The sequence below is a fragment of the Pseudophryne corroboree genome, chromosome 1 (genome assembly GCF_028390025.1).
Source record: "Pseudophryne corroboree isolate aPseCor3 chromosome 1, aPseCor3.hap2, whole genome shotgun sequence".
NCBI lineage: Eukaryota > Metazoa > Chordata > Amphibia > Anura > Myobatrachidae > Pseudophryne > Pseudophryne corroboree.
The window spans coordinates 732,671,664-732,684,386 of record NC_086444.1 but is presented as its reverse complement, the minus strand read 5'-3'; the positions used below and the strand labels follow the sequence as shown (position 1 = coordinate 732,684,386).

General features: G+C 48.9%; 1 protein-coding gene across 4 annotated transcripts in view; it reads right to left on the bottom strand.

The window, feature by feature from the left end:
- PIK3R2 (phosphoinositide-3-kinase regulatory subunit 2) overlaps nucleotides 1-1,501 on the bottom strand; it is a 286,357-nt gene extending 284,856 nt beyond the window's left edge. For 2 of the 4 annotated variants that reach the window (XM_063916022.1, XM_063916037.1), the window contains exon 1: nucleotides 1,340-1,501. The gene's annotated coding sequence lies outside the window, so the exon portion shown is untranslated. The remainder of the gene's footprint in view (nucleotides 1-1,339) is intronic. The other 2 variants (XM_063916013.1, XM_063916029.1) reach the window with 1 other exon arrangement.
- Nucleotides 1,502-12,723: the final 11,222 nt, after the last annotated feature.

The window sequence follows — 12,723 nt, the reverse complement described above, 5'->3', positions numbered from 1 at the left end:
TCTTAATAGAGCAACAATTGAATTACTTTGTTTCGCACCACCCTTGTGGTAGCTGTTGGGGAAAACAATTGAATCGCCCCCACAGTTTGTGATACTCCTCAAAAGGTGGAGGAAGGCGGCAGGAGAGGTATTGCAAGATCCCTTTCCTTTGAAAATACCTCCATAGGCATAAAGCAGCTTTTGAACCTTGGTACAGTACATAGGGATCAGACTGCAGTGCCCATTGTGAATAATGGGGACTGTGATCTGCAGCATAACTTATCCCCTTGCAGGAGATTTCCGTGAAGTATCCTGCATTTGACAATTATTAAATAGCTGGGGAAACAAACGTATGCAGAATAACTGGACTTGATAAATATGCCCCTATGTCAGAGGTTCCCAACCGCGCTCCTCAAGGCCCCATAACAGTCCACGTTTATCTACGGTTCAGCACAGATGGTTAAATCAAATTGACCGAGGTACTTAATTAAGCAACTGTGCGCGAGCATGGATATATGTAAAACCTAAACCATTTGTGTGCCTTGAGGACTGCGTTCGGGAACCTCTGCCCTATGTCTGTGGAAAGCACTATTCACAGGTTTTATATTTATGCTCACATTTCTAGTAACATTTTCCCTCTGTGCTTAGTATCAGCCAATCCCTGATACTGTAAAACTGCAAAGGACAGAAATTACAAAACCTATTTGCTAATATAATAATTGAAGTTAATCATTAATGGCACTCAGCAGAGCGCACAAGTGATCATCATGAATATGCAAAAGGGGAAGAACTTGCCGGCCTCTCAGTGCAATTGATGGAGCTAGTCCAATGTAATACATGTACAAGCGCAGCGATTATGGGCAGGTTTTCTTTGCAACAGTTTTTGAAAAATGTTCAGCAGCGCTCTGTGGGATCGGAGGGGGGTGAGGGGGACCATCACGAATGTAGGTGCAAATTATTAACAATGGCGTACGATAGCACAAAGTGCCCTTTCCCTGAAGAGTTAGCTCACTAATCCCTATAGGAATTTAGGTTCCTGCAGACGTACTACCGGCTGTACATGGGGCTTTCCTGCCTCTGCAGACAAAAGCCCGAGTTCTCTTAGCAAAGTTACCCTAAAGAGGAAGCTAACAATTCCCCAAGCGCAGGCTCTGCACGAAACGCAGCCGATGTAGCCCGCTACCCCCGTGTGCAGTGCACGTGTATCCAGGCCCGGGTTGTGCTGGCAGCGAGACCCACTAGTTGCCGTCCCTTCTTGCCCCCCTCTCCTGTAACTTTCTCCACTCTAATCACAACCTTCTAAGCTCGGACATGTACTTGGTCAATTGACCCAATATCGGGTCCGATCGCTTCCGCTTACCGCTCTCTATTATCCCCGAGTCTCCCGATTCATGGTCCTGTCCCCCTTTCCTCGCCTCTCCTCAGCCGTCACACGCCGAGGCTCCCGGGAGCTGCCATGATGCAGCTGGCTGAGGGAGAGAGAGCCGAGCATTTCCGGAAACAGCCGACAGGAGGTCTCTAGGCAGACGGCGACACCCGAGCCTTTCCGAATAAAACCGAAGCATGACAATAAAAAAACCTCAAACGTTTAATATCACCGATACGTATGAGTAAGCTAAAAGGGCATCGTAATTATTACATCATGAACAAGAAGCCGTCGTTTTGGTAGAGTAACTAGAAAGCACCGCCGCAGCACATATCCTACCATAGTATATTCTGTAAAGCTGAACAAGTATTTTCCAGCAAAAGACATGTAGCAGAGTCATATCGCTATCAGCTCAATCACTTAAGCTAGGTACTGTCAGATTCTTTCTTGTCGGTCTGACAATAGGACGGTTTTTCGGGAAATTGTAGGCACCAATATCCGAGGGTTTTTTTAAGGGTTTTTTTTATTTTTTTTACGTTAACAATTTTCTGCCACATCACACTGCATTTGCATATGTCCACCCACAAGGCGGATGACATAGTGACAGGAAAGCATAGGAAATATGGGCAGATTATTGAGAATGCACACACACTGCTGGATATTGGAAGATGTGGCCGAGATTTTTGGTTTGGGACGACAGATGAGAAAATCGATCGTTCATGTGTGTGCATACCTCCCAACATTTATGAAGTTTAGGACCAGGGCCGGTTCTACCCCTTGTGGCGCCCAGTGCGAGAGTTACCACTGGCGCGCCCCCCCTCCCCCCCCCCGTGGCAAAACAGTTAGTGTGCGGGGGCGTGGCTTCATAGGGGAGGGGCGTGGCCAGTTATGCTCACAGTAGCTGTGCCCCCCAGTTGATTTGCCCCTGTAGATATGCCCCCAGTAGTTGTGCCCCTCTTTATTTGCTCCCAGTATTTGTGCCTCCTCTTTATTTGCCCCCAGTAGTTGTGCCCCCTCTTTATTTGCGCCTCCTCTTTTTGTTCTTCGGGAGGCTTGCCACCTAGCAACAGCAGGTGGGTTAGGCAGCAAGCCTCCCGAATCGCTGAGGGAGAGGAGAGTGAAAGAATTTTCACTCCCTCTCTCCCTATGCAGCGGCCGCCGGCGCGCGCGTGCCGCGGTCACGTGCACGTTGCGTCACGTGCACGCGCGCGGTCACGTGGGCGCGCGCCTCAGCCGCTGGTCAGATTTTTTCTGTCAGCGCAGCATGGAGGACTGTGTCTCTGTCTCAGCGACAGATTCCCTTACACTGTCCTCCATGGCTGATAGTAGATTAAGTAAAAGAGCCCACAAAAGGGCAATACAGTCTTCTCCTTCATCCTCTGCATCTTCAGAGGATATACCAGCTAAAAGGAAGAAAAAGTTTTCAGTCAGTAATTTCCTTGATTCTGATTCTGAGTCTGAGGTAAGAAAATCCCCTCAGCAGAACACAAAATTAGACCCTATTTCAGGGAGCCCTTTACACAGGAAAAAACTGAGTAAGACTGATAAAAATAAGTCTTTTCAAAAGGGGACCTGTTCAGGTGAAATTCCCCCTTTTCCCGGTATTGTCCGTAGCAGACAGCCTCTTAGTGCTCGTAGCAAGCACAATTCTCCCGCCCGTAGCCGGCAAAATATATCTGCCCGTAGCAGGCAGCATGAGGAGACCCGTCCACAGTATGTGCGGTCACCTATAAAACAGCCACTTTTCACCCAAGATGACCACAGTCACTTCTCCTCAGTGGATTGGGAATCCGAGGAGGTGACAAGATCATCCGCGTCTTCCCAGCGCGGAGAATTTAGTGACATACAAATGGCCAGGGTGGCTTTGGCTGGTAAAACTCCTCCTCCTAAACTTTACGCCACACATTGGGCACTAAAACATGACTCAGAAGTGCAGAAATTTGCCCAGCTGGCGTTCAGAGCTACACTCATTAAAGAAGACGAGTTAGTGTTACGCTCTTATACAGGGCTACCAGATGTCCCAGCATTATTTGCTCCTGGTATAGACCCAGCCTTAACTTCCATTGTGGGCGAAAAGAGATATAACGATACCACTGACCGTGCCCTTAGGAAAATTCAATATAAAATAGCTGAGGGGCCCCCTCTTATATGTACTGGACAAAGCCGAAAGAGAGGGGGAGTCCAGTGTTTCTCTAGATTCGCTGGTGGCATCTAAGTTGGCTCTCCTTAAGGCTATTAGCAGAGCAACGCTAATTATTGGCCAGACATTCAACCACATTACCAATACCCGCAGATCCAGATGGCTAACTACTGCGGGATTAGCCGACCTGGCTCCAAAATCCCTAGAGTTTCCAAATTTAGAAAATGCCGACTTATTTGGTCCCCAGTTCATTGAGGAAGTTAAAATTAGACATAAGGCCCGCAAATCCTTTTCCAACCTCAAAAAAGGTAACGAGCAGTACAAAAAGCCCTTTCTACAGAGGGGCCGGACTTCAAGAGCCGCAGGTCCGACCCGAGACTTTCAAGGCAACAAGAGAGCCCAGACAGGAGGCTTCAGTAACAGGTCAAGTGACACCGCCAGAGCGTCAACCTCCAACGCTTGGAACAACTCCAGGAGAGGTCGCAACTACGGTAAGTGTTCTTACACAACACAAAACACTAATGGACTCTTTTGCAAAATGGCAAGAAATCACCACAGACAGATGGTTACTAGGGGTAATTCGGACTGGGCTAAATCTTCCCCTAATTCATTTTCCTCACCTAACGAATCACATTTCTTGTTCAAGAAATTGCAGTCCTCAGCTAGACGAGGTACTTTCACTAGCACTATCTCAGGGAAAGATAGAACCAGCAGACCCATTAATAAGAGGCTGGGTAAGCCATCTATTCCCAGTATTAAAACAGGATGGCTCAATAAGGCCAGTGTTAAACGTCAAAAGCTTGAACAGATACTTGAAAACAAAGAGGTTTCGCATGGAGGGTATCTCAGACATTCCCTATATTCTCACAAGGGACTGCTTCTGTATAAAAATAGATTTAAAAGAAGCTTTCCATTCTATATCTGTTCACCCCAACCACAGACGATTCCTCAGGTTCTCATGGAAACACAGTTTATTCCAGTGGACTGTCATGGTATTTGGCCTCTCATGTGCACCCTATACATTTACACGGGTCATGAAAGCCGTTATTTCTCACCTGCGCCAACAAGGCGTTTTGTGCATAATATACCTAGACGACATTCTGATAGTACACCCAGACCTCGATACCATTCTGAGACACAGAGAAGTAGTTCTCTCCTTACTGGCCAACTTGGGCTTCACTATAAACTATCAAAAATCCATTCTTACACCAACCAAGACGCTAACCTTTCTAGGGTTCAATTTAGACACCCACTTTCTCACTCTAGCAGTTCCTCCAGAGAAATGGTCAGATACAAAAACTTACATACAAAAAGTTTCCAAAAAACACAAATTAGTCCTTCGAGATCTAGCGACAATAATTGGGAAAATGATAGCGATGTCTCCAGGCTTCCGACATGTACCCTTACTATGCAGGGAACTGCAGGGCCTTCTAAGGACCTTAATCCACGCTCATTATACCTGGAAAGAGACAATATTTCTTTCCAAAAGAGCAAAGACAGAACTGTCACACTGGAACAGTCTCCCTATTCCTCCCCCTCGATTTCTCCTAGATCCTGCACCCTCCATGACGATAACAACAGACGCATCTCTAACGGGTTGGGGAGGATTCTCTCAAGACAAAGCAGTCAGGGGCACTTGGTCAGCCATGGAATCCCAACTGCATATCAATGTACTAGAACTTCGCGCAGCGCGATTAGCTCTGGAAGAATTAGTTGCCACTCACGTGAGACACACCTCCATACAGATATGCTTAGACAATATGACCGCAGTATCATACATAAACAGGATGGGAGGCACAAAGTCTATATCCCTATGCAGAGAAGCATTAGAAATTTGGAACTGGGCTACTCAGAGGGACATAATCCTGCTAGCGTCCTACGTCCCGGGACAACTAAACGAACTCGCAGACTCATTGTCCCGCAAAAGACTATCTCTAGGCTCAGTGGCCCTCAAAGCACAAGTTTTTCGGACAATAACCCAGACCTTCGGGAACTTGGAGATAGACCTATTTGCCAGTCCCACGAACGCTCAGACCCCGCGATTTGCATCCAGAATATGGACCAAGGGAGTATGGCGGATGGATGCAATGTCCTTTCCATGGACAGATCTCCCTCGTCCTTATGCCTTTCCCCCTCCAGCAATGCTTCTGAGAGTACTCCAGAAGATCAGGGAGGACAAAGTACCCAGCATAGTGTTGGTATACCCAGTATGGCCTTCCAGGGTGTGGTTTCCTCTCATCAGCCAACTACGCAAAGGCCCCAAAATTCCCCTAGGCCTATCGAGGGAATGCTTCCAGGGAACACCAGATATACTGGAGACTATTCCTCAGTGCATGTGGATGGCAATATCACTAGGTTATTAACGGACCTGTCTTTAGCTTCCCCCACGAAAGCCTTAATTAATGCATCTTTAAGGCCTCGGACAAGAGCCAGATATTGCGCAATCATTAAGGAATTTAATGTATGGCAATCTCAACAATTAACTGCTAACCAGAACTCATTAACTCACCTAGCTCTAGATTTCCTAGCCTCTAAATACCAATCAGGACTAGCTTCCGCTACCATAAGGTCATATGGATCTGCCTTAGCCATCATTATCCCAAATTTAACCGCTAACAGATTATACTTGCCCCTGCTCAGAGGCATTCACCTCTCTAGGCCAATAATGCCAAAGTATTCAAACACATGGGACATAGAGCCTTTTCTCACGTTCCTAGCTTCATGGAACACAGACACCGATATCAGTCTATTATCTCGCAAGCTGGCATCGCTGTTAGCTCTGGCTATAGCTGCAAGAGGGGCCGAACTCACCCTTATACACATCTCAGACCCATGGCTTTCACTCACACCGAGGGGATATCACATTATACTCAAAGGACACACGAAAACCTCCTCCTTTAACAGCCCAATCGTGGAATTCGATATTATCCAAGATCCTCAAGATCAGAACCTATGCATAGCATCCTGCTTAACAGCTTACCTCTGTAGGACAGAGCAATTAAGGGACAACATAACACAACTTTTTATCACATGTAGAAAACCATATCGACCGGCTAGACCTTCAACTATCAGGGGCTGGATTGTGGCCTCTATGAAAGAAGCAGGGATCGATACTAGTCACTTCAAAAGCCATTCCTTACGGGGAGCGGCTGCAACAAGAGCAGCTGCCAAAGGCATACCTCTGCAGTCAATCATGCTGGCTGCAAGATGGTCCTCCGCTCGCACCTTTGCAAAACACTACTGGAGGCCAACAGACTCGCAAAAAATCGAGTTTCTAAGAGCAACCACCAGGTATGTGGTAGTCTACCCACCTGCTGTTGCTAGGTGGCAAGCCTCCCGAAGAACAAAACGCTAGTTTGCAGGAATCTATGACCTGCAAACTGGATTTGTTCTAGGGAACAGGATTGCCACCTAGCAACAGCTCCCACCCAACCCGCCCACGTTTACACTAAGGTTGCTATTGCTGTTGTCTTCTCTAAAAAACTCTATGAAATACTAATATTTCCCTCTCACTGTTTATTTAGGCGCACCGAGGGACCCAAAGAAACCGCAAGCACCTGCCATCAAGGATCAGAAATAGACTAGTTTCCGCCTTGGACGTTTATATCCAAAAACTTTTTTCTTTTTGGGGTTATTACCTGTTTTTTCAACTTGTTATGTTCCGCTACTACCGTTAGCGAGCAGTTAAGCCCGTTATCATTCTCCGTTTTCTTCATTATGGGAATGTAATCCACTGCAGCAAAATAAACCAGCTTTGGTTTCAAACACTACTAGTGACTCCTTTCTTTCAAAGGTTGATACATTGCTGCCCAAACTTCGCGGACATAATTCCGTTATATACTTAAGGGACAGGTTTGTCACCAGTGAGCTTCCGAAAAAATCTGACCAGCGGCTGAGGCGCGCGCCCACGTGACCGCGCGCGTGCACGTGACGCAACGTGCACGTGACTGCGGCACGCGCGCGCCGGCGGCCGCTGCATAGGGAGAGAGGGAGTGAAAATTCTTTCACTCTCCTCTCCCTCAGCGATTCGGGAGGCTTGCTGCCTAACCCACCTGCTGTTGCTAGGTGGCAATCCTGTTCCCTAGAACAAATCCAGTTTGCAGGTCATAGATTCCTGCAAACTAGCGTTATTTTGCCCCCAGTAGTTGTGCCCCCTCTTTATGTGCCCCCAGTATTTGTGCCTCCTCTTTATTTGCCCCCAGTTGTTGTGCCCCCTCTTTATTTGCCCCCTGTAGTTGTGCCCCCTCTTTATGTACCCCCAGTATTTGTGCCTCCTCTTTATTTGCCCCCAGTTGTTGTGCCCCCTCTTTATTTGCCCCCTGTCGCTGTGCCCCCCCCCCGCTTACAAACACACACACACACACACACACACAAAATAATAAAAACAATACTTACCACTGCCCCGCTCCTGCTTCTTCTGCTGCTGCTGCTCCGTCAGTCTGGCCGCCCGCTCCTCTCTATGGGAGAGACGTCAATGACGTCTCTCCCATAGCGCCGCACAGACACTAGAGGTCAATAACGACCTCTAGTGTCTGTGCCTGGAGCCGGCTGCAGCGGACGCCCACACAGCCCACGGCGTCTGCTGCAGCCGTGGAGCGGGGAGCGGAGTGCGGGCAGGCGGCGGTGCCTGCGGGGTGACTGCGGCCACGCCCCCAGGCCGCAGCGCCCCGGGCAAAGGCACTGCTTGCCCGCACCAAGGACCGCTCCTGTTTAGGACGGGACAACTGCAGTGTGGCCTATGTGAAAGGGGGCGTGGCTTAATGGGAGTGCCGCAATCATGAGACACGCCCCCCATTTTCATCATTGAGGGGTCTTGCCCAGCGCTCTGTGAGCTGATGGCATGCCTTCTCTCACCTGTGAACAGACGCACTGCGCATGCCTCCCAACTGCCCCCACCACCACCACGGGACACTGCGGCCTGCGGGTGGGACAGCGGGATAGTCCCAAAAAAAGGGACTGTCCCATCAAAATCGGGACAGTTGGGAGGCATGGTGTGTGGTCAACATTTTTCAGAATTATCTGCAAAACGATCCTTTGTACACACTATACAATAACTTTGGTCGTTTTCCCGATTATTGGCAAATCGAGCAAATAATTGCATAGTGTGTACTTAGCTTTACTCAGTGCAAACTGGGCATGATGTTACTGCCCATAATTGGATTATACAGTTGTGGAACTTGTGAGTGGTGGGCCCAGAGGCGGATTGGCCATAGGGTTTACAGGGAAGATCCCCGGTGGGCCGACGCATCCGTGGGGCCTGTTTTGTTTGAGGAAATGTGGTCCTTTTTTTCTCTTACGTCCTAGAGGATGCTGGGGACTCCGTAAGGACCATGGGGATAGACGGGCTCCGCAGGAGACATGGGCACTCTAAAGACTTAAGAATGGGTGTGCACTGGCTCCTCCCTCTATGCCCCTCCTCCAGACCCCAGTTACATCCTGTGCCCAGAGGAGACTGGGTGCACTGCAGGGGAGCTCTCCTGAGTTTCTCTGAAAAAAGACTTTTGTTAGGTTTTTTATTTTCAGGGAGCGCTGCTGGCAACAGGCTCCCCGCATCGTGGGACTGAGGGGAGAGAAGCAGACCTACTTAAATGATAGGCTCTGCTTCTTAGGCTACTGGACACCATTAGCTCCAGAGGGTCGGAACGCAGGTCTCACCCTCGCCGTTTGTCCCGGAGCCGCGCGGCCGTCCTCAAGGAGCCGGAAGATAGAAGCCGCGTGAGTATTAAGAAGAAAGAAGACTTCAAAGGCGGCAGAAGACTTCTGATCTTCACTGAGGTAACGCTCCGCGCCATTGCTCCCACACATACACACACAGCGGGCACTGTAAGGGTGCAGGGCGCAGGGGGGGCGCCCTGGGCAGCAATATTAACCTCAAGGGACACTGGCATATGGATTAGATACTGCGGAGGCGGTATATATAAAAAAAAAACGCCAGTATAAATAATTTGAGCGGGACCGAAGCCCGCCACTCAGGGGGCGGAGCTTGATCCTCCAGAACTAATCAGCGCCATTTTCTCCACAGCACACTGCAGAGAAGCTGGCTCCCCGGACTCTCCCCTGATGAACACGGTCACAGAGGGCAAAAAAGAGGAGGGGGGGGCACATTTAATTGGCGCAGTGAGTGTATTTAAATATTTATATAAAAGCGCTGTACTAACTGGGATTTTATTCCAGTGTCCGGTGGTGGTGCTGGGTGTGTGCTAGCATACTCTCTCTCTGTCTCTCCAAAGGGCCTTATTGGGGGACTGTCTCCATATAGATATATCCCTGAGTGTGTGGGGGTGTCGGTACGTGTGTGTCGGCATGTCTGAAGCGGAAGGCTCATCTAAGGAGGAGGTGGAGCAGATGATTGTGGTGTCTCCGTCGGCAACGCCGACACCTGATTGGTTGGATATGTGGAATGTTTTAAATGCAAATGTGTCTTTATTACATAAGAGATTGGACAAAGCAGAGTCCAGGGATAAAACAGGGAGTCAATCCATGGCTTTGGCTGTATCACAGGGCCCTTCAGGGTCTCAGAAACGTCCGCTGTCCCAAGTAGCAGACACTGATACCGACACGGATTCTGACTCCAGTGTCGACTACGATGATGCGAGGTTACACCCAAGGGTGGTCAAAAGTATTCATTATATGATTATTGCAATAAAAGATGTTTTGCATATCACAGATGACCCCTCTGTCCCGGACACGAGGGTATGCATGTTTAAGGAAAAGAAACCTGAGGTAACCTTTCCCCCATCTCATGAGCTGAATGAGTTATTTGAAAAAGCTTGGGAAACTCCAGACAAGAAACTGCAGATTCCCAAGAGAATTCTTATGGCGTATCCTTTCCCGGTACAGGACAGGTTACGGTGGGAATCCTCACCCAAGGTGGACAAGGCTTTAACGCGCTTGTCCAAAAAGGTGGCGCTACCGTTTCCAGACACAGCAGCCCTCAAGGATCCTGCTGATCGCAGACAGGAGACTATCTTAAAATCAATTTATACACATACGGGTGCCTTGCTCAGACCGGCAATAGCGTCGGCTTGGGTTTGTAGCACTGTAGCAGCTTGGGCAGATACCTTGTCAGCTGACATTGATACCATAGATAGGGATACCATTTTATTGACCTTAGGTTACATTAAAGACGCAGTCTTATATATGAGAGACGCTGCGAGAGACGTTGGGCTGCTAGGTTCGAGAGCCAACGCCATGGCGATTTCTGCTAGGCGAGCCCTGTGGACCCGCCAATGGACGGGTGATGCCGGCTCAAAGAGGCATATGGAAGTTTTGCCTTACAGGGGTGAGGTTTTATTTGGGGAAGGTCTCGCGGACCTGGTTTCCACAGCTACCGCGGGTAAATCTACTTTTTTACCTTATGTTACCCCACAGCGAAAGAAAACACCACAATATCAGATGCAGTCCTTTCGGTCGCATAGGTCTAGAAGAGGTCGGGGATCTTCCTTCCTCGCCAGAGGTAAGGGTAGAGGGAAAAGCATGCCTGCTATGGCTAGTTCCCAGGAGCAGAATTCCTCACCGGCTTCTACTAAATCCACCGCATGACGCTGGGGCTCCACTGAGGGAGTCCGCGCCGGTGGGGACACGTCTTCGACTCTTCAGCCACGTCTGGGTTCAGTCAGACGTGGATCTTTGGGCAATGGAAATTGTATCCCAAGGCTACAAGCTGGAATTCGAAGACGTGCCTCCTCGCCGGTTTTTCAAATCGGCTTTACCAGCTTCTTCCCCAGAAAGGGAGATAGTTTTAGCTGCAATTCAAAAACTGTGTCAACAACAAGTGGTTGTCGAGGTTCCCCTAGTTCAACAGGGGAAGGGATACTATTCAACCCTATTTGTGGTCCCGAAACCGGATGGCTCAGTCAGACCCATTCTAAATTTAAAATCCCTAAACCTATACTTGAAAAAGTTCAAATTCAAGATGGAATCGCTCCAGGCAGTTATCTCCAGCTTGGAAGGGGGGATTTTATGGTGTCACTAGACATAAAGGATGCATACCTTCATGTCCCCATATAGCACTCTCATCAGGCGTACCTGAGATTCACTGTACAGGACTGTCATTACCAGTTTCAGACGTTGCCGTTTGGGCTTTCCACGGCCCGAGGATTTTTACCAAAGTAATGGCGAAAATTATGGTACTCCTGCGCAGACAGGGAGTCACAATTATCCCATACTTGGACGATCTCCTGATAAAAGCGAGATCGAGAGATCAATTGCAAAAGAGCGTGTCGCTCTCCCTGAGAGTGCTGCAGCAGCAGGGCTGGATTCTAAATCTACCAAAGTCACAGTTGATTCTAACGACTTGGCTATCTTTCTTAGGCATGATTCTGGACACGGACCTGAAGAGGGTTTTTCTCCCAATGGAAAAAGCCCAGGAACTCCAGAACATGGTCAGAGACCTGTTAAAACCGAAAAGAGTGTCAGTCCATCAATGCACTCGAGTACTGGGAAAAATGGTGGCGACCTACGAGGCCATCCCCTTCGGCAGGTTCCATGCGAGGACGTTTCAGTGGGACCTTCTGGACAAGTGGTCCGGGTCCCATCTACAAATACATCGAAAAATAAGCCTGTCCCCCAGGGCCAGGGTGTCTCTCCTGTGGTGGCTGCAGAGTGCTCACCTTCTCGAGGGTCGCAGGTTCGGCATTTAAGACTGGGTTCTGGTGACCACGGATGCGAGCCTCCGAGGATGGGGAGCAATCACACAAGGAAGAAATTTTCAGGGACTATGGTCAAGCCAGGAGGCTTGTCTACACATCAACGTACTGGAATTGAGGGCCATATACAACGGCCTACGTCAAGCGGAGAATATTCTTCGCGACCTACCGGTTCTGATTCAGTCAGACAACGTCACAGCTGTGGCTCATGTAAACCGCCAAGGCAGGACAAGGAGCAGAGTGGCAATGGCGGAAGCCACCAGGTGTCACTGACCTAGGTTGGGAGTGTTGTGAACTCGGGGGTTCTCCCGATGGTAGGGGAGAGGAACCACAGTTGGGTCGAAACAGGGATGGCTTGATATAGGTCTTCCTCATACAGGACTCTGACAGTAAAGCTTGGTGAAAATATTAAAGGACTTTATTGCAGGAAGAGAGCAACACAATGTCACATAACAGAGAAGGAGCGTATGGAGAAATGTCCAGGAAGTACTTGTGAGTGATGGTAAAAGATACTGGTGACTGAAGAACTTGAGAGCGGTGGTTAAAAGACACTGATGATGTCAAAGTCAGAAAAATATCATGCTACACGT